Source organism: Sus scrofa, chromosome 13 (genome assembly GCF_000003025.6).
Source record: "Sus scrofa isolate TJ Tabasco breed Duroc chromosome 13, Sscrofa11.1, whole genome shotgun sequence".
Lineage (NCBI taxonomy): Eukaryota > Metazoa > Chordata > Mammalia > Artiodactyla > Suidae > Sus > Sus scrofa.
The window spans coordinates 131167602-131186012 of record NC_010455.5 but is presented as its reverse complement, the minus strand read 5'-3'; the positions used below and the strand labels follow the sequence as shown (position 1 = coordinate 131186012).

Below are 18411 nucleotides of genomic sequence, written 5' to 3'. Positions count from 1 at the left end.
TTTTTTTGGCCATGCCAAAAAGTTCCCTGGTCAGGGATCAACCCGAGCCCCAGTGGTGACACCGCCAAATCCTTTACCACTAGGTTACCAGGGAACTCCTCTCCCTCTCTCTTTCACTGAAGAGAAAGCAGGTATTTCTCTCAGAAGAGTTGTATTCACTGGAACTTTGTGAGCATCTACATAGCTGAGCTGTGGAGTTGGGAGGCTGAGTACACACAGGCACTAATTCTGTGCCCAGGAGCCGCCTCCTCCCTGTCCCCTCTAGTTAGGATGCTTGTTGGAAGCACCACTTGAGGGCAGGTATGTGCCCTGGATTTGTGCCTTCTTTTGTTACTAAAAAAGAAAAAAAAAGTTTTAATTAATCTGTCATCACTCTTCAGTTTGTCTCTGCTGTCTGTAGGGGTGGGGGTGCAGTTTTCAACTGTAACATGCACAGGAAATTATTTATTTATTTATTTATTTTGCTTTTTAGGGCTGCACCTGCGGCATATGGAGGTTCCCAGGCTAGGGGTCTAATCAGAGCTGCAGCTGCCAGCCTACGCCACAGCCACAGCAACGCCAGGTCTTGAGCTGCGTCTGCCACCTGCACCACAACGCATGGTAACGCTGGATCTTTAACCCACTGAGTGAGGCCAGGGATTGAACTCATGTCTTCATGGATACTAATCGGATTCGTTTCCACTGAGCCACAGTGGGAACTCCTGGAAATAGTTTATTTATAATTTAGCAAACCAGTGAGCTTACTTAGCATCTTTCCTTTACTTCCTCGCTTTCTCTTGGTTTCCTCCTTCTTTTCCTTTTCTCTCCTTTCTTCCTCTCAGCCAGTCTGTTTCTTCCCTTCATTCTCCACTGTTGTCATCTTCCTTTCTGCATTCCTCCTCCTCTTCTTCACCTCCTACCTTAATTTTTTTCTTTTTTTGGCCATGCCTGCTGCATGTGTACGTTCCTGGGCCAGGAATGGAACTTGTGCCAGAGCGGCAACCCAAGCAGCTGCAGTGACGACGCCAGATCCTTAACCCGCTGTGCCACAAGAGAACTCCCTCACCTCCTACTCTAGAGCTGGCTCACGGAAGGAGGAGGGGCAGGGGAGGGAAGGAGGGGGAAGAAAAGGAAAAGCAGAAATTGGTGAATGAACAAATACAAGGGTGTCATTGTGATGCTCACAGCCCTGGTTGGGGCACCTGCGTAGAGGTCTGGGATGGAGTGTTGCCCAGTTTGAACTGCTGAGCATGGTCTCTGCCAGGCAACGCCATCCTGTGCAGCCACATGCTGTGTGATGTGGGAAGCAAAGTAAAGGTTACAGTTCATTTTGAGAAGAGAGTGATTTTGATGGTCTCCATACTGAGCCCCAGTTCTCTTCTCCTTCTCCTGCTGCACAATCTCAGAGACTGCTTTTTGTTCCTACACAGGAGGGATCTGAGCTGCAGCTTGAGAAGCCTGAATATACCTCCTGTAACAGCCAAAATAACATCCACCAATTTCTAACCCAAACCAGTTCCTTCTCTCCTTTTTTTTTTTTTCCTTAAGCAGCGCAATTTTGTAACCTGGGAGTCCTCTCACCTTCAGTGCGGTGCACACTAAGAAAAAAGGCAAAACTCAGTAATATACCCTGTTTTTAATGAAAATGTTCACATTTTATACATCATGAATGTTTTGTATTAATTTTTATTTTAAAAATATGACATGCAATTAGGATTTATCTTGATTACTGAGGGGTTTTTTTTTTTTTTGACTCCTTCAATTTTGCACATTGATCTCAGTTTCACCCAAACTCCTCTCAACTCTCCAGTGCAGTTCAGTTGGTGACCAAGTCCTAAATCCAGCTAATTCCTCCTTACAGCTTTCTCTGAAGGTCTGTCTGTCTCTGTCTCTCTGTCTCTCTCTCAATTCTGTTGTCACCACCCCATAGGGGGCCACCATTGTTTCTTGCTAGGACACAGCAGTGCCTCCTAAGTTGTCTTCCTGCTTCATCCACCCTTGCTCCTTAGCAATCTTTTTTTTTCTCCAGTGATGTCAGGGTGACATTCTAAAACACAAAGCCTCAACTTGACATCTTCCAGTGTCTCTCTGTTGCAGGAAGGGGACCTGAGAGTGGGCTCGTCTAACACTTGGAAACGAATTGTTTGAGCAGAAGACTTTACTGGGCAGAGGTGCCCAGGGCAGTGAGCAGTAGGGTAAGGGAACCAAGAGAACCCATCTACCACATGGCTCATAGCCTCAGGTTTTATGATAATGGAGTTTGTTTCTGGGTTGTGCCTGGCCTGTCATCTGGTTTGGCCCATATTTGGCTTTACCCAGGGTCAAGATGATGCCACAAAGATGACACCGGAATCTGGGTTCTTGTTCACAGCAGTCGAAGAATGAACTCCGTGAACACACAGGCAGCAAGCAAGCAAAGTTTTTATTAAAGGCAAGCAAATTGCTCCCAGGGTTGCTGGTAGGGGGGAAGAAGAGCCCCCTTCTCTATTGTCCTATAGGGGTTTTTATTCCTTAAATTTGGGGTGGGAGTAGCAACGTGGGGTCCAGAAAAATGTGGTTTTCTCCCATTGGCCTTGTTCAATTGTCCATATCAGTCCTTGTCCAATAGGGTTTTAGGGGTTGGAATGTCCCTTAAGTCTCATAGTTTCTTTGTCCATTTCTTTCCCGTCAACTGAGTCACAGGGGGTTAGTGATTCCTGTCCATCTGGGCGTAGGTACACTCTCTATAGTAAACAAGTCCTCCAGAGATGTTACTTCCTGGAGCCCTTTAGCCACAAATGTCAATCAAGGGCCCTATCAAGTAATGCATCTAACGAAGCCCATGCTCCTATACTGACTACCTGAGTTAATATTCTGCCTCACTTCCTGGTGGCGCTCACATCTCTCAGCCAAGACGAATTCCGGCACCAAGGATTCTGGGAGGTTGGTCGTCTCCTCCTCTTTTTTGGGTCCCTCCCACCCTCTCCGGGTTAGTTTTCTGGGCAGCACGATGTTCCTGATCCGGGCCTCCTATTGTGAGACTGCTCACGCAGGGCTTGGGTGCCTTGCCACCGTGGGTGGTTTCGGTCAAAGTTCCCTGACATCCCTACTGCCAACCCAACAGAACCCATCCTTTGCTGGACATCGCAAGTCCTCTGATGTTTTGTCTCCACCTTCCTTCCTTCTTTAATTTTCCTAATGTATGAAACCATTGCTTCCCTCTTGTTTGTTTAGGGAGCGGGAACCCAGGTAGAGAGAAAGTATAACAATAGATGGTGAGAGAATAGGTCTTTGTGAAGAAGTAGGTCAGTGATCAGGTTAGTTTGGCACTGGTTTCCTGTTTCCCCTTCTGGGTAATTCAAAATGATTATTAGCATCTTAAAACCTCCAAGGAGACTAGGGAAAGAAACTCTTAATTGTAATGCAAGATTCTCAGATTAACCTTTAAGATAGTTGTGCCGAGCAGTTTGAGAAACATCAATTTAATCGTGAAAGCCCGTTGGACAATCAACCCCAAAACCAAGGTTCTAGGGTTGCCGCTGGTGTTTCTTCCCTCAGCCCATTGTTCATGTAACATGCAACAAATTCTGAGGAAACCAAATGAATATAACATTAAGTTTTTGTTTCCCAAGTTCAGTGGGAACATTTACAATCCATTACAGTAGGAAAAGTCATAGTGGTGGGGACAAAATAAATTCTGCTGGGATGTCAGGCAGACCTTTGAAGAAGAGAGATATTTGAATTGGGTCTTGAAAGAGTAAGAGTTTGTGGATGGAGAAGCTGAGGAGATACTTTCCTAAGAGAAGGACCAGTATATGTAAAGGGGACCAGAGGACATTACATAGCTCAGAAACGGTGAACATCGAGCATGTGAGGGCATGAAGTCGGTGGTGGAGAAGAGTTTCTGGAGAGGGTGAGCACCCCCTTCACTGTGTGGATGCTTCCCCCTGGAGTTGTGCAGTGCACAACCTGCATGCCCGCACATGGCAGTCCTGGAGCAAACGTTAGAGAGTCGGGCTAGGTCACATCCTAGAGGGACGCTAGAGTTGAAACTTGAAGGAAAAGACAGCCATGGCCTCCCCAAGTAATACTGCTTTTCGTTTAATTTCAAAGCTATACAATATATGATTATTTTTAAAATTTTGGAAGTTTGATCAAAATATAAAGTTAAACCCCAAAGCCCCACCCTTCCCTCTCCTCTACACTAACCACAGTCTTACCTTCCTCACTCCACTCCCGGATGACAACTCTGTCAATGGTTTGGTAATATCCTTCCAGACTTTACATGCATATATCAGTACATTTGTTAATATTATGGATTAGTAATATTTTTACTTAAGTGAGATCATACCCTGCAAGCTTTCACCTTGATCTTCTCACCTAGTGGTGTATTATTAAGAGCTTCCAGTGTCAGTACAAACAGAGGTGTATCTTTGTCGTGGCTGCCATGTTAGGTACTGTGGTTGTCCCTCTCCCATCCACTCTGCCTCTTCCCTGTTGGGGAGCAACTTTGGCATTTGGGTGGGGTTGGCCTCATCCCTAGTTCTAGGGGGGAGCCCTAGTGGGTGTTCATCTTAGCAGAGAGCTCAGGCTCACTCCCATGTTTCTGGATGGCTACAGGAAGAGCCGACCCCTCTGTCCTGCTCGCCGAGCTGTGCTGTGTGCAGATGTCAAGTCCAAGAAGGTTATCAGGTTTCTTTGGCTCTGAGAGAAGCCAGCTGATGATGAAGGTGACACACGGAGGAGAGGGAGCTAAGAGAATAACAGAAAAACAATCTGAAACCCTCCCCATGTGTGGACTTTTCCACTAAATAAGCCAACAGACTGCTGCACAGTTTAGGGCTATTTGTGGGGGTCCTCACTGAAACAGCTGCCCACTATTCCCTGGATGGACTACTACTTAACCAGGCTTCTCATGTTGGGCTTTGGGATGATTTCTGTAGTGGTTTTATTTGCTGTTTGTTATTCTAAGTAGGGCTGCAATAAACATCTCTGTAGTGTTTCATAATGTGAGCTATACTGTAGAAATAGTAACTGAAAGTGGAATTGCTGGGCTGAAGGGTCCTCATATGTTTGTTTTGACAGAAAATGCCAAATTATACTTTCCAAAGGACAAACCATCACCAGTAGAGTTTGGGCGTGCTGGGGTGGGGAGAGATATTAAATACTATCTGCCAATCAATGCAGATGCTAACCATCAGCCTGCAGTACTGACATAGAGTCCTGGGGGTCCCAAGTGAGGGGACAGGGTAGCTGGGTGGGCAGGGCACACTGAGGGACTCGGTCATTAGCCGTGTGCCCACTGTCATGGCCATACTTGACCACATGGGTCTCTACCCATTCCTGGACCAATACGGGAAGATGGTTGAAAATGTCCTAAGGATGCTGTGATGTTTGGTGAGATAAACTTCTCTCTATTGCTCTTTTTCAAAATTCTCTTGGCTATTTTTTTTTTTTTTTTTTTTTTTTTTTTTTTAGGGCCGCACCTGTGGCATATAGAGGTTCCCAGGCTAGGGGTCTAATTGGAGCTATAGCTGCTGTCCTACGCCAGAGCCACAGCCAAACCAGATCTGAGCCACATCGTTGACCTACACCACAGCTCATGGCAACGCCGGATCCCTAACCCACTGAGTGAGGGCAGGGATCGAGCCCCCGGACCTCATGATTCCTAGTTGGATTCGTTACCACTTTGCCACGACGGGAACTTCCTCTTGGCTGTTTTCTTACACTGTCCCTCCCAGATAAAGTCTGTGCAAAAGGCTCTGATTTCTAGATGGCCAGTTTCGTCCTCTGCTGGAGAAGTAATATCCCATCCTTTCCTGAGGCAGATCTTGGACCGGGCCTACTGGCCATTCATTGGGTCATTTTTGGAATTAACTAGTTAGAACTAAATGAATGACAGAAATAAAATGGCAGAAAGTGGAATAAAAATCTCAGAGAATGCAGTGTTAGTGAAAAATGATGAATGGAAGAGAGGCCTTTCAACCTGCTAATCCCAATTTATTTTATTTTTATTTATTTATTTTTTTGTCTTTTGTCTTTTTAGGGCCACACCCGCGGCATATGGAGGCTCCCAGGCTAGGGGTCCAATTAGAGCTACAACTGCTGGCCTATGCAAGAGCCACAGCAACACCAGATCCAAGCTGCGTCTGCGACTACACCATAGCTCACAGCAACGCTGGATCCTTAACCCACCGAGAGAGGCCAGGGATCGAACCCACGTCCTCATGGATGCTAGTTGGATTCGTTAACCACTCAGCCACGACAGGAACTCCTTGTCCCATTTTAAAAATGAGGACCCTTGGGTCTGGAGAAGTAAAGCAAGGTGGTGAAGGCCCCGCTGAGGGCATATGGCGGATGGGGAAACGGCTGTGACCTTCAACCTGAAGCTGCACCCCCACACCCGGAATGGATGGCCTCCATATCCAGGCAGTTTTGTGGGTGGGAACGGCCCTCTACGGCTCCCAGGACATGTCTGTGCCAATATTTCACACTCCTTGCCTGCTCATAGGCCCAGCAATTGGAGATAAGGTCTGACACCCTGCAGGAAGTGTCCCCAGGCCCCTCCAGAGACATTATTCTCCAGAAAAAGATCCCCCTAACCTTACTGCAGAATTATCTTCATGCCTCTGTTGTCACCTGGGTATTTATTTATTTATTTATTTTCCTTTTTTACTGAAATACAGTTGATTTACAAGGTCGTGATAATTCTGCTATGCAAAAAAGTGATTCAGTTATGCATATATACACATTCTTTTCACACATAGATGATCACAGAATACTGGGTAGAGTTCTGTGCTGTACAGTGGTCCCCACTGGCCAATCATTCTATATACTATGGTGTACATGTGCCGATCCCAAGACCCAGTCCATCCCTTCTCCCACCACCTGTCCCCTTTGGCAACCAGAATTTTGTTTTGAAGTCTGGGAGTCTGTTTCAGTTCTGCAGCTAACTTCGTCTGTGTCCTTTTTTTTCAGATTCCACGTATGAGTGATACCGTATGATTTGGTCTTTTACTGTCTAACTTCATTTAGTATGATCATTTCTAGGTCCATCCATGTTGCTGCCCATGGCATTGTTTCATTCGTTTCATGGCCGAGTAGTATTCCTTTGTATACATGTACCACAACTTCTTTGTCCATTCCTCTGTCAGTGGGCATTTAGGTTGCTTCCACGTCTGGGCAATTGTAAATAGTGCTGCAGTGAACATTGGGGTGCATGTATCTTTTTGAATTATGGTTTTCTCTGGATAGATGCCCAGGAGTGGGATTCCTGGATCATATGGTAGTTTATGTATTTATTTCTATTGACTGTCTGCCATGCCCTCCTTCCTCCAGAACAGGAGCTCCATGCGGGTAGGAACTTGGTTTCGTTTGTGGCTCTGACTGCATGCTTACAATGCCTGGCACATCAAGACTGGCAGGTAAATGTTTGCTGGAGGACTGGATGCTATGAATGACTGCCTCAGTTTGGTCTGGCTGCTATAACAGAATACTACAGACTGGAAAGCTTATAAACAACAGCAGTTTATTTCTCAAAGTTCTGGAGGCTGGAAGTTCTGGGTCAAGGCAACAGCAGATTTGGTGTCTGGTAAGGGCTTGCTACCTGGATCACAGATGGCTGTCTTCTGTCTGTGTCCTCACGTGGAGGAAGGGGTGAGGAACCTCGCCCAGGTCCAGTTTGTCAGGGCACTAATCCCACTCACAGGGGCTGCACCCTCATGACCTAATCACCTCCCACAGACCCCACCTCCTCATACCTTCACCTTGAGGGTTAAGGATTCAACTTGAACTTTGGGAAACACAAACATTCAGAACATATCAGTGACTGAAGAAGCTCTAATAGATTTGCAGGCTATCTCTCCAGGAAGAAAACCTGCCAGTGTCACTGCCCCATTGAAAGGTGCAAATCACGCTGGGCTTGTGGAAACAAGGATTAGGACACAGTCTCAGGAGTCTTGGTACCAGGGCACAGAGACCTCAACCAAATAGCCCTAGGGAATTTAAACAATTATTTTCATCAGTCACTGGATTTCTTTTCAAAACCTTCACATGCCAAGGAGGAAAAAAAAATAGAGAGATTGTTTATGATCTTTGGTCCTTTTTTTTTTTAACCTTGAAGCTGAGTGAACAAAAACAATGGAGCTCACCCCAGAAGAATGTGGAGAGTCACATTTGGTGTTTCACCCAAGTGTATCGGCTATTGGGGAATGAAGGAGGAAATATATCATGGAGTGGTATTGACCAGTGTGGGTTTACTGAGAATTTGGCCAGGTTCAAAGGACATTTGACATACATGGCTTGCCACCCTCTTCTAGGACCAGGATAAAAGAACCACAAATATCTCATCATTTCATTGAACCTTGGTCTCCTCATCTGGAAAATGGGGTGACAAAGACCCACCTTGCAGTGTTTGAGGATGTAACAAACTGGTGAGTGGGAAGTGCCTTGTAGACCATCAGGTGTCTTACAAATGCATTACTGCTTTCATCACAAAAGGGTTGGAATTCTGTGCGGTGAAGATAACATATACTAATGGCAGGATAATTTCCTGAGATATCTCTTTGGAATTTGTTCTTACTGTATTTTTCCCTCTCTCATTACAGGTAAGATAATTAGGCCTTTGGGTGTCCTTTTTTCAGGGGTCTTTGGACTGTGGGATTCAAAGCAGGAGTTCTTCAAGCTCCTTCTCTCTCCCCTTCTGGCCTGGCTTTAGAGAAGCTTGTGCTAATAGGAGAGGGAGGCAATGGGGGAGGCTGGGGAGCAGAAGGGGAGGGAAGGGGAGAGCGGACTGAAGAGGTTCTCCCAGACCTAAAAGAGAAGCAGTTTGGGCTTCCAGGCTCTTGTTCCCTTCTGTCCCACGGTTCCAGGGTAGAGGCAAAGCCTTGATGGGCCCAGGGACCCACATCTTCTGCATAGGCCACAGCCCAGGAGCAGGTGAGCAGCTGGCCTATTGGGACCTTGCACTGTGAAGACATCCATAGCCAGAGACCCTTACAGCGGCTCCACTTCCAAACCTTGGGCCCTTCCATGGCCCCCAGGTGGGTGTCCCATAGCCATTTCCAGGATGGGCCCTATTGGCTCATGACTGATGGGGTAAATTTCTCCACCAACCTAGTAGCCTAGATACTCCTAATCCAAATTCATTTGTTTTTGGAAAGATCATGTGACATTTCTCTCATGCCCATGTTTGTGGAATAAAACCCATTACCAGCTCCATGGAGAACACAATATCTAATAAATGCCCTTGGACCGAAATGTTACGTAAATAGCAACACTTGAAAGAGACATATCCTGAAAGAACCTGTAGACATCAGGAAATCGCTGTCCTATTTTTGCTTCTGGCACCAACAAGCTCTGTAACCTTAAGTCACTTTCTCCATCTGTGCTTCTGTTTTATTTATTGGTTAAATTGAAGGGAACTGGGCTAAAGTCCTGGTCCACATTGCTGCAAATTTAGAATGGACTGGGGAAAGATGAAATAGTCATGAAACTATCTTCTTAACTCAAGATGTCGTTTAGAAGCTGCTCCGGGACTGTCAATTTCCACTTCAAAAATAAATAACTTTTCAGAAAACCAGAGTCTGCCATTTCTACCATTTTGAGAGACACACATACATGTGACATCACGTCTGTTATCTGCTTAAGCCACATTGTTCGCGCCCTTGTGGTCGCCCTGTCAGGTCTTTGGGCTTCATGGTGATGTGTACTCAGGATTTTCCTTTTAAAAAGAAACGAGCTTTTGAAAAAAACCAATGCTTCCATAACAGGGCTCATCTTTCACCAGGGCTGGAACAGTGTAAACATGACCGCATGAGGCTCCGTGTTTATGTTTTCTCAATGACTTCCAGATCAAATTTGCTGTGTTTACAAGATGGAGACACTTCTTCTAACCGCCGGCATTGCAAATTCAAACAGGGGTTTCGGGGGAGGGGGCGACGCCCCAGCTGGGCCTTCTCTGCCTCCACTGTCCTTGGGTCTGTGACAGTGAGTCTGAACACTGGCTTTTCAAACTTCAATTGAATCAAGATGTCAAGATCTTATTCCTACTACTATTATTACTATTATTTAAACCTTAAGGCTCAGGTCCAGAGGTCAGATCCTGATGATAGAGGTAATCTTTGTTGTTGTTTTTTTTCCTGCCACATCCATGGCATATGAAAGTTATGAAAGTTCTTAGGCCAGGATTGAATCCAAGCCGCAGCTGCAGCAACGCCAGATCCTTAACCCATCGCACCACAGTGGGAACTCCATCTTTGGGTTTTTTTTTTTTCCCCATGCTTGACAATTGCTTTGCCTTCCTTTGTTCTTGCCTCATTAAGACCCTGTGAATCTTATTTTGAAGTTGCTCTCAATTCCCTTGAATCAGGAACAGTGTTAACCTGGAGTTCCTGTTGTGGTGCAGTGGAAACCCGACTAGTATCCATAAGGATGTGGGTTCGATCCCTAACCTCGCTCACTCAGTGGGTTGGGTGATCCAGCATTGCTGTGAGCTGTGGTATAGCTCGCAGATGAAGCTCGGATCCCACGTTACTGTGACTGTGGTATAGACTGGCAGCTGCAGCTCCAGTTCGACCCCTAGTCTGGGAACTTCCATATGCTGTGGGTGCGGCCCTAAAAAAGCAAACAAGCAAATGAACAAAAAACCCACAACAGTATTAACCCAATGCCCAGAAGCCCCTGGGTGACCATGAGGTTTGCAATCATCTGTTGAGGTACACAGAGAGTACTGCAAAACTTCAAAATTGAAACAAAGCCCTTGAATGCTTTACCTTGAAAAAATACCATATCCCTTTTAAAAAATTTTTTTAATTTTTTTGTCTTTTTGCCTTTTCTAGGGCTGCTCCTGCGGCATATGGAGGTTCCCAGGCTAGGGGTCTAATCGGAGCAGTAGCCGCCGGCCTACATCACAGCCACAGCCACGCCAGATCCGAGCCGCGTCTGCGACCTACACCACAGCTCACGGCAATGCCGGATCCTTAACCCACCGAGCGAGGCCAGGGATCGAACCTGCAACCTCATGGTTCCTGGTCAGATTCGTTAACCACTGAGCCACGACGGGAACTCCCCCCTTTAAAACAACCATTTCACTTAAATCCTCTTGTATTAGATGTTTAATGTTCCTATAAGAGATGGTACTTGGACCGTAGGGATGGTACCCCAGTTAGCTGTCACAGTGTCCGAACTGAGGCTCTGTCTAAGAGCCATGGAATGCATTGGTTCCTCTGTCACCGTCTGCTGGTTTTTCACAGAGGCCACAGTGTGAAGAGGGAAGTGTGGACTTGTCTTCAGGAACCTGGGTTGCAGCCAGGAGCTGATCCGCCACCAGCACTGCCTGACTGTGTGACTTGGCCAGAGTCTGACTCTTCATGGCCCAGTTTCCTCTCTGTCCTCTTGTCTTACAGAAATCAGCTGTGGTTCCATGGAACCGCATGAAAGGATATTATAACTAAAACACCATAGTAAAAATTTCCGTGACCGTCAAACTTAAGTTCTTGGGGAGATGGCTAAAGGGGATCTGGGATGCGCCTGGGGATATTTGTAAAAACAAGTTTAAAATGTCCAAAAAAAAAAAAAAAATCATTGACCCTAAAACTCAGACATGATTTTTCTTGGACTCCAGTGTCACTGTGGCAAACTCCCTGTCTCCCTGGGCTTCCACTTGTCCCTCTGGCAGCTGGAGGGATGGCCTTGGTGGTGTCTAAGGAACCTGCAGCTCCAAGGTGCTGCAGTTCTGCTCCGTGGCTCTCAGGCTGGTGTGCAGGGGGATGTGATGGGACTAGAGGAGAGAAAGGGAGCATTTCTAGTTCCACCTCTACCGAAGCTTCTTTTGGGAAATAAGGAAGCAAGTGAAAACTTTATTACCAGGAAACTCAGATCTAAATCAGTTTTAGTGACCATCTTATTTGAGGTCTGATTTCCCGCAAAATATGTATTCCAAGTGCATATGCACATACTTATTTCTGCGTTCTTTCTTTTCTTCCTTTTTCTTTCCTCCCTCCTTCTCTCCTTTCCTCCCCTCCCCACCCCCTTCCTTCCTTGTTTGATTACAAGTGTCTTACTCTATACTATTTTTAATTTTTTAAACATTGTGTAAGCAAAAGTATTTAATTTTTAAAAGGGAAAAAGTGATTTATAAAGAAAGTAGCCTCTGTTCCTTTGTAGATGCAGTACTGTTATCTTGTTTCTCCAATTCACAGTACTGGGAGCTCTGCTGGCTGTTCATCAAATAACACCTTGGCCTGGATCTGGAGGCGTTTTTTGGTAGCTCTGGCTCTGATGTTGATCACTGTGTGACCTTGGGAGAGTGCCTTCCCCTCTCTGGACCCTAGCCACCTCCTTCGGAAAATGAAGGAGCTGGACCAGATGATCTCGAAGTCACCTTCCAGACCTCAAGCACTTCATATTGGCGTCTCTCATTTTATAAAACCCAACATCTGACACAGCTAATAAGTAAAACCTACCTTCCCCAAACATCTTTTTCCTTATGCAACAGGCCAATAAAGGTACAAAGGCTTGCGTTATAAAAAAGAATTTTAAAAAATGGCTGCTTCATTGTAGAAATCGTTTGATTTACGTGTAGCATTTCCAATTCTCCGGTATCTGTAATTGATAAAAATGTGTCTAGTTGGATAGTTCAGTGACCGTTCTTTATCCCTAGCAGCTGACCCTGCCATCTCCATCAGACAAATTCCCAAGAAACATCCCTGTAATGTTCAGCTGAAATCTCTAATGGGGGTCATCAAATCAGGCTTAATGTTCGCTTTGGTGAACAGTTACTTTGAAAGCCCGTGTTGCTTTCTCATTATCATTTTATTTCCACCATTAGCCACATTTAAAAGTATAAATCACGACTAACATCTTTCAGAATGAAGGTTAACCCTTTCCCCTCGGAGCTGATCATCACAGCAAGGAAGGACACACGGCATCGTGGGAAGAGGGAGCCTGCGTGGTGTGACCCTGGGTAAGTCGCGTCCCTCCCTGGCCCTCTGTTTCCTCATCCCTAAAGGACAAATGACAGGTTGGTCCCGGTCACTCCCAGGGACCCTCTGGCAGGGAGGTACACGGAGCTTGTCATAATCTTAGCATTCGCTGGGCTGTTGTATGTAAGAAAATCATCCCTTAAAGCCTTTCTGATGCTGTTCCCTCAGTTTGCTATGGTGAGCCAGTCCCTAGGGGTCAGAGGAAAGTGGTTCCTCAGACCCAAGAAAAACCCCATAAGGGAGAGAAGCAGGGAATCACAAAGGGCTTTGTTTATGAGCCACAGCCCTCTCCCCCTCCCAAGTGCTCCTGGTTAACTTGCCTTGAGATCTGGCAGTTTGCTTGAGATCTGAGATTGGCTGTTTGTTCCTCCAAGCATTGGGACAAGTCTGGGGGTAGGTGGCTCTCAGGATCCCCGAGAACAGGTGAGAAGGCTTAACCTCCTTTAATGCTCTCGAAAGAGGCTCTCAAACTTGTTGAAACACAGAAATAAATTAAAAAAAAAAATCTAAAGTGGAACCTAGTTTATAAAACTAATAAAAGTGGTGTTTAGCAGGCATAAACTTATTTTCCATGTTCCAGTGTATGACGTTAGTTATCAACTCGACAAGAGGCTGTCCGTCTTGACAAACATATAATTTTGAAACCGGAGAATAAGGGTGCTAGTGGCTGTCTCATCAGCCTCTGCATCAGATAAATCTCTGTAATTTATTTTGTTATATCATTTCTGGGTTGCAAAAAGGAACTTTTCTCGGAGAGTGGCGTTGCCGTCAAGTGACATTTCTCAAGTACGTAGAGGTAGAAACTTTTATTCTAAGGTGGGTCCTAAAAGAGTTACAGATTTCTGTTAGTGGTCTCTGATGCGTTAACATAGTATAATTCCATGGAAAGTGCATGTGATTTCTTGTTTGCATTTAAAAAAATATTTCTAGGTATATTATAAAAATACGGATTTGACGGTAACGCTTCTGGAATTTCTGAATCACTTACATGGAATGTCTTTGGGCAGCAGACATGGAGAATTTTGGAGGCTTAGGGTAGCCCTGATGGGATATATGTCTGAAATACGTTCCCTGCCACACAGAGGCAGGGGAGAGGGCTCACAGGGCCCCACAAGGTGTTGATATGTAAAGCCATGTTTTAAAGCCAGATTCTCAGTCACCTCCCTCCTGTGGTTTTCTGATTCTTTCTTTCTTAGGGCCACACCTGCTGCACATGGAAGTTCCCAGGTTAGGGCTCAAATCGGAGCTGCGTCTGTGACCCACAGCACAGCTCAGGGCAACACCAGATGCTTAACCCATTGAGCAAGGCCCTGGATTGAACCTGTATCCTCATGGATACTAGTCTGCTTCCTAACCTTCTGAGCCACAGCAGGAACTCCTCTTGTGGTTTTCTATTTGCTTGGTGAGGTGTTTTTTGGGTTTTTTTTTTTTTTTTTTTTTGGTTTTTTTTAATGCTCCCACGACCCCTCAGCAGGCTCCAGACCTCACCTGGAAAGACGATTGGGGCTACAGGTTAAAGGAAGTTCAGCCCTTCCCTGAGACCATCATGGAGGTGGGATTGGTAGGCTTAAGGCCACTCCAAGGAGAGGGCGAGCCCTGGATATGGAATGAAGTTCCTTGGCACTGCCTTCCCCAGACCCCCACTCTGCCCCCTAGCCAGTCTCCTTCCAGTGCCAACTCAGGAGGTTCCGGGCTCTCTTTTTAGTCATACAGCCCACATTTCCTAGTGCTCCAGTGTGTCCAGTTGTAGATGAGGCCCTGTGGGAACAAGAAGATGAATAGGCTCAGGCCAGGCCCCCCACCCCCTACCCCCCTGCCCCCGCCAGGCCAACAGTCAACAGAAATGGGAGCCCCAGGGGCGTTTCACGTCAGAGAAGCTGGGTTCGCGGTCTTCCACAAATATCACTTTCAATGTCGACTTGGCTTGGCTCAAAGATCTAATGATACTAATTCATTTTTTTAAGTCCCAGTAAGGTCTATTTAAATGCTCCCATTCTTCTGCCCCACCCCCACCCCACCGCTGCTGTGTGAGAAAGCAGCTTTGGGATGTCTGCGAATGATTGATGGCCCGGCTCTCTCTTTGTATGTCTTGGCCTGTCGGTTTAGGGCCCAGATTGTTTCAAAATGGCCAGCCACAGTCAGCATGTGGGATCTCCGAAAACTTAGAGACACCAGATCACACGCTTGTAACATCCTACCACTGATGGAATTCTAAACAAAACAAAACAATGGCATTCGCTGATACTTGTTAGTCAAGGCTGAAGACTTTGCTTCTTGGGCAGTGAGGAATAGCTTCTCGGGGGAAGTAATTTTACAGAGGAAAAAAGATAAGGAAAATCAAGAGTAAGGTCTTGCCTAAGCCCACATACCCTTTCTCCTTTCTCAGGGGTCTCCAACAGTGGAGGGGGGTGAGGAGGCACACTTTCCATGTCTGGGCACCGATTTCCACTCCACAGTCCAACTGTCTCTTGGGTGAGGGGATGGGACTTAGCAAGTGATGCTCTTACCTCTGAGCCCATAGACTTCGAGCATAGTGAAGGGTGGTCATGGCGGGGAAGATGGGAGGAGGCCTGTGAGCAATTTTTAAATATTTCTTTTTAATTTATTTTTGTCTTTCTCTCTTTTTAGGGCTGCACCCGTGGCATATGAAGATTTCCAGGCTAGGGATCAAATCGGAGCTGCAGCCACTAGATTATGCCACAGCCACAGCAATGCGGGATCCAAGCGGAGTCTTCGACCTACACCACAGCTCACCGCAACGCCGGATCATTAACCCACTGAACGAGGCCAGGGATCGAACCTGCACCCTCATGGATGCCAGTCAGGTTTGTTAACTGCTAAGCCATGACAGGAACTCTCATTTTCAAATATCTCAAAGAGCTTGACGGGAATTCCTCATTAGCCTGGATACAGATGGTGGCCTCAAAAAGATGCCCCCTTCCCTTGCTCTGGGCTGTGTGGTTACACTGGAGACGACCTCATGCAAATCTGAGGCTCTTCTGGGCCAAACAGAGTTGTGATGAATCACTGAGGCTTGGACAGCAAACAGGGCTGGGGTCAAGCTGTGCTCATCCGCCTCCTAACCAGATGATGGTGATGGGGCACCTCCATCTCTCCGAACCTCAGTGTCCCCGCCTATAAAACAAGGACATAATCATACCCCCCTCGGAGAGCTGCTGGGGTTGGGCCCCAGTAAGTGCTGGATTAAAGGCAGCTATGGTTGGTAGTCGCTTTAATGGACGAAATTGAGTTGTATTTTTAATGAAAGTAGCACATGGATAGGCAAACATCTTTCAAAACCTGTAGCTCAGAAGGGTTCTCGTTGACGAAAGCTCAAGATCCTTGACACCAGGCGACTGGAAGGTTTTTTCATTTTTCAACAGTGCGGTGGAATGGACACATGTGCATGATTGAAACTGAATGGAGAGACTTTCGTTGCGCTCCCTTGGGCTGACTGTGCATATCTTCTGGTGTCAGGACCATAGTGTAGGCCACATGCCCCGTGATGACCTCTTTCTAAGCCACCTCTGTGTCCTCTGGATGGAAAACGGTTGATTGAAAAGGGCAGAACAAAACCCTCTGTCATGAAGGCTGCAGATCCCATTCAGACAGGACAGCATTCTGTTGATTCAAAAGAAACACACACACACACACACACATACACACATACGCATTCTTCCCAGTGGGTGACATCAGTGACCTGAGGAGAGTGGGGCAAATTTGAGGACAGTTTACCTGGGAATGAAGGTTTCAATCATACTACCACCCAGTGGTGGGTAGAAGTAACTTAGATAAATGAAGCTTGTTCTTGGATTTGGGGCTTAATTCTCAGTGTTTGTGCTTAGAGGTCTTTCTTGGCAAAATGTGGAGACCCGTGGTTTTTCTTCTTTTAAAAAAGTACTCTGAACTTAAAACTGCCCCAAGAAATAAAGACTAATAAAAAGTGTGTGTGTGTGTTTGTGTGTGTGTGCACGCGCGCACGCACATAGGCTGTTGTAGAAAACAGTGCCATGAAACATAAAACTTGGTTCCCAACTTTTCTTCAAGTTACTGTGACATGATTTGAGGGCTAGAGCTCTGTACCTAGTATTATGATTTCTTTGCCCATTGAGCCCATGTGGAAACTTCCTGTTGAATGCCAACCCTCCTCCCCTCTCTCCCAACACACAGCCCTCCCACCCACTCGCTTTGCAGGGGATGCTCTTCAGAAGATCTTTTAGGGAGTTCCTGTCGTGACGCAGCGGAAACGAATCTGACTAGAAACCATGAGGATGCAGGTTCGATCCCTGGCCTTGTTCAGTGGGTTAAGGATCCGGCGTTGCCGTGAGCTGTGGTGTAGGTTGCAGACGCGGCTCAGATCCCACTTTGCTGTGGCTCTGGTGCAGGCTGGCGGCTACAGCTCTGATTCGACCCCTAGCCTGGGGACCTCCATATGCTGCGGGAGCAGCCCTAGAAAGACAGAAAGACAAAAAATTTTTAAAAATAGAAGGCCTTTTAGGCTTTCTCTTTCATCTCACAAGGATGTGCTGTGCATAACAAGATCTTTCTTCGTATAATCAAAGACCTCAGCTTTATGACAAATGGGATAAATTCATTTTCTTTTCAGGAGACACTTGAATAGTTCATTGAATGGGGAGGGAGGAACCTATTTCGTTTTAGTCTGGACTCAAATGAGAGAAATGGAGATTACCCATCTAAGGACAGAGCTTGTTAATTAAAATGAACGACAATTACACAACTTGCCGTGTAGCTCGCTGGGGATCATTTCTCTCCTGCTTGATTATGATGATGAAAACTTCTCTTCTACTGGGATAAAATGAAGTCATCCTGATCAGAGAGAAAAACTGCTTTTTAAAGACTGGCTAACAGAAGTATTTGTTTTTACAAAATTTTTTTTTTTTAAGCACCTAAAGTAATATATTAAATGAAGGTATTCTCCAAACTTAACTTTGTATTATTAAATGTTTGAATATGGGGGGAAATTTCCCACATAATGAATCCAAACTTTTTGTCTTTTTAGGGCTGCACCCACAGCATATGGAGGTTCCCAGCCTAGGGGTTGAATCGAAGCTGCAGCTGCCAGCCTACACCACAGCCATAGCAACACAGGATCCAAGCCGAGAATGCGACTACACCACAGCTCATGGCAGTTCTGGATCCTTAACCTGCTGAGCAAGGCCAGGGATTGAACCCATGTCCTCACGGATACTAGTTGGGTTCGTTAACCAGTGAGCCATGACGGGAGCTCCCTGAATCCAAACTTAATAAACCAAACTTAATGCATTTAGATTTCTACAGTTGGAGTCCTTCAGGGCTGTGAATACCTGCATAGATACACAATTCTAAATAATTCTGATAGTACTGAGCCATACTCCAACCGCGCTGTGCCTGAACCACATGCGTTATTCGACATGGTGGTTAGAATGTTCTAGAATTCCCCTTCCCCAAAGGGGATACATTTATTCTTACA

The 18411-nt window shown here is 46.0% G+C and overlaps 1 long non-coding RNA gene across 3 annotated transcripts in view; it reads left to right on the top strand.

The window, feature by feature from the left end:
• LOC110256390 overlaps window positions 1-14179 on the top strand; it is a 93911-nt gene extending 79732 nt beyond the window's left edge. For 2 of the 3 annotated variants that reach the window (XR_002337828.1, XR_002337827.1), the window contains exon 4: window positions 7297-10133. This is a non-coding gene — a long non-coding RNA (uncharacterized LOC110256390). Of the gene's footprint in view, window positions 1-7296; window positions 10134-12826 lie in introns of those variants that run through there. The other variant, XR_002337829.1, reaches the window with a different exon arrangement.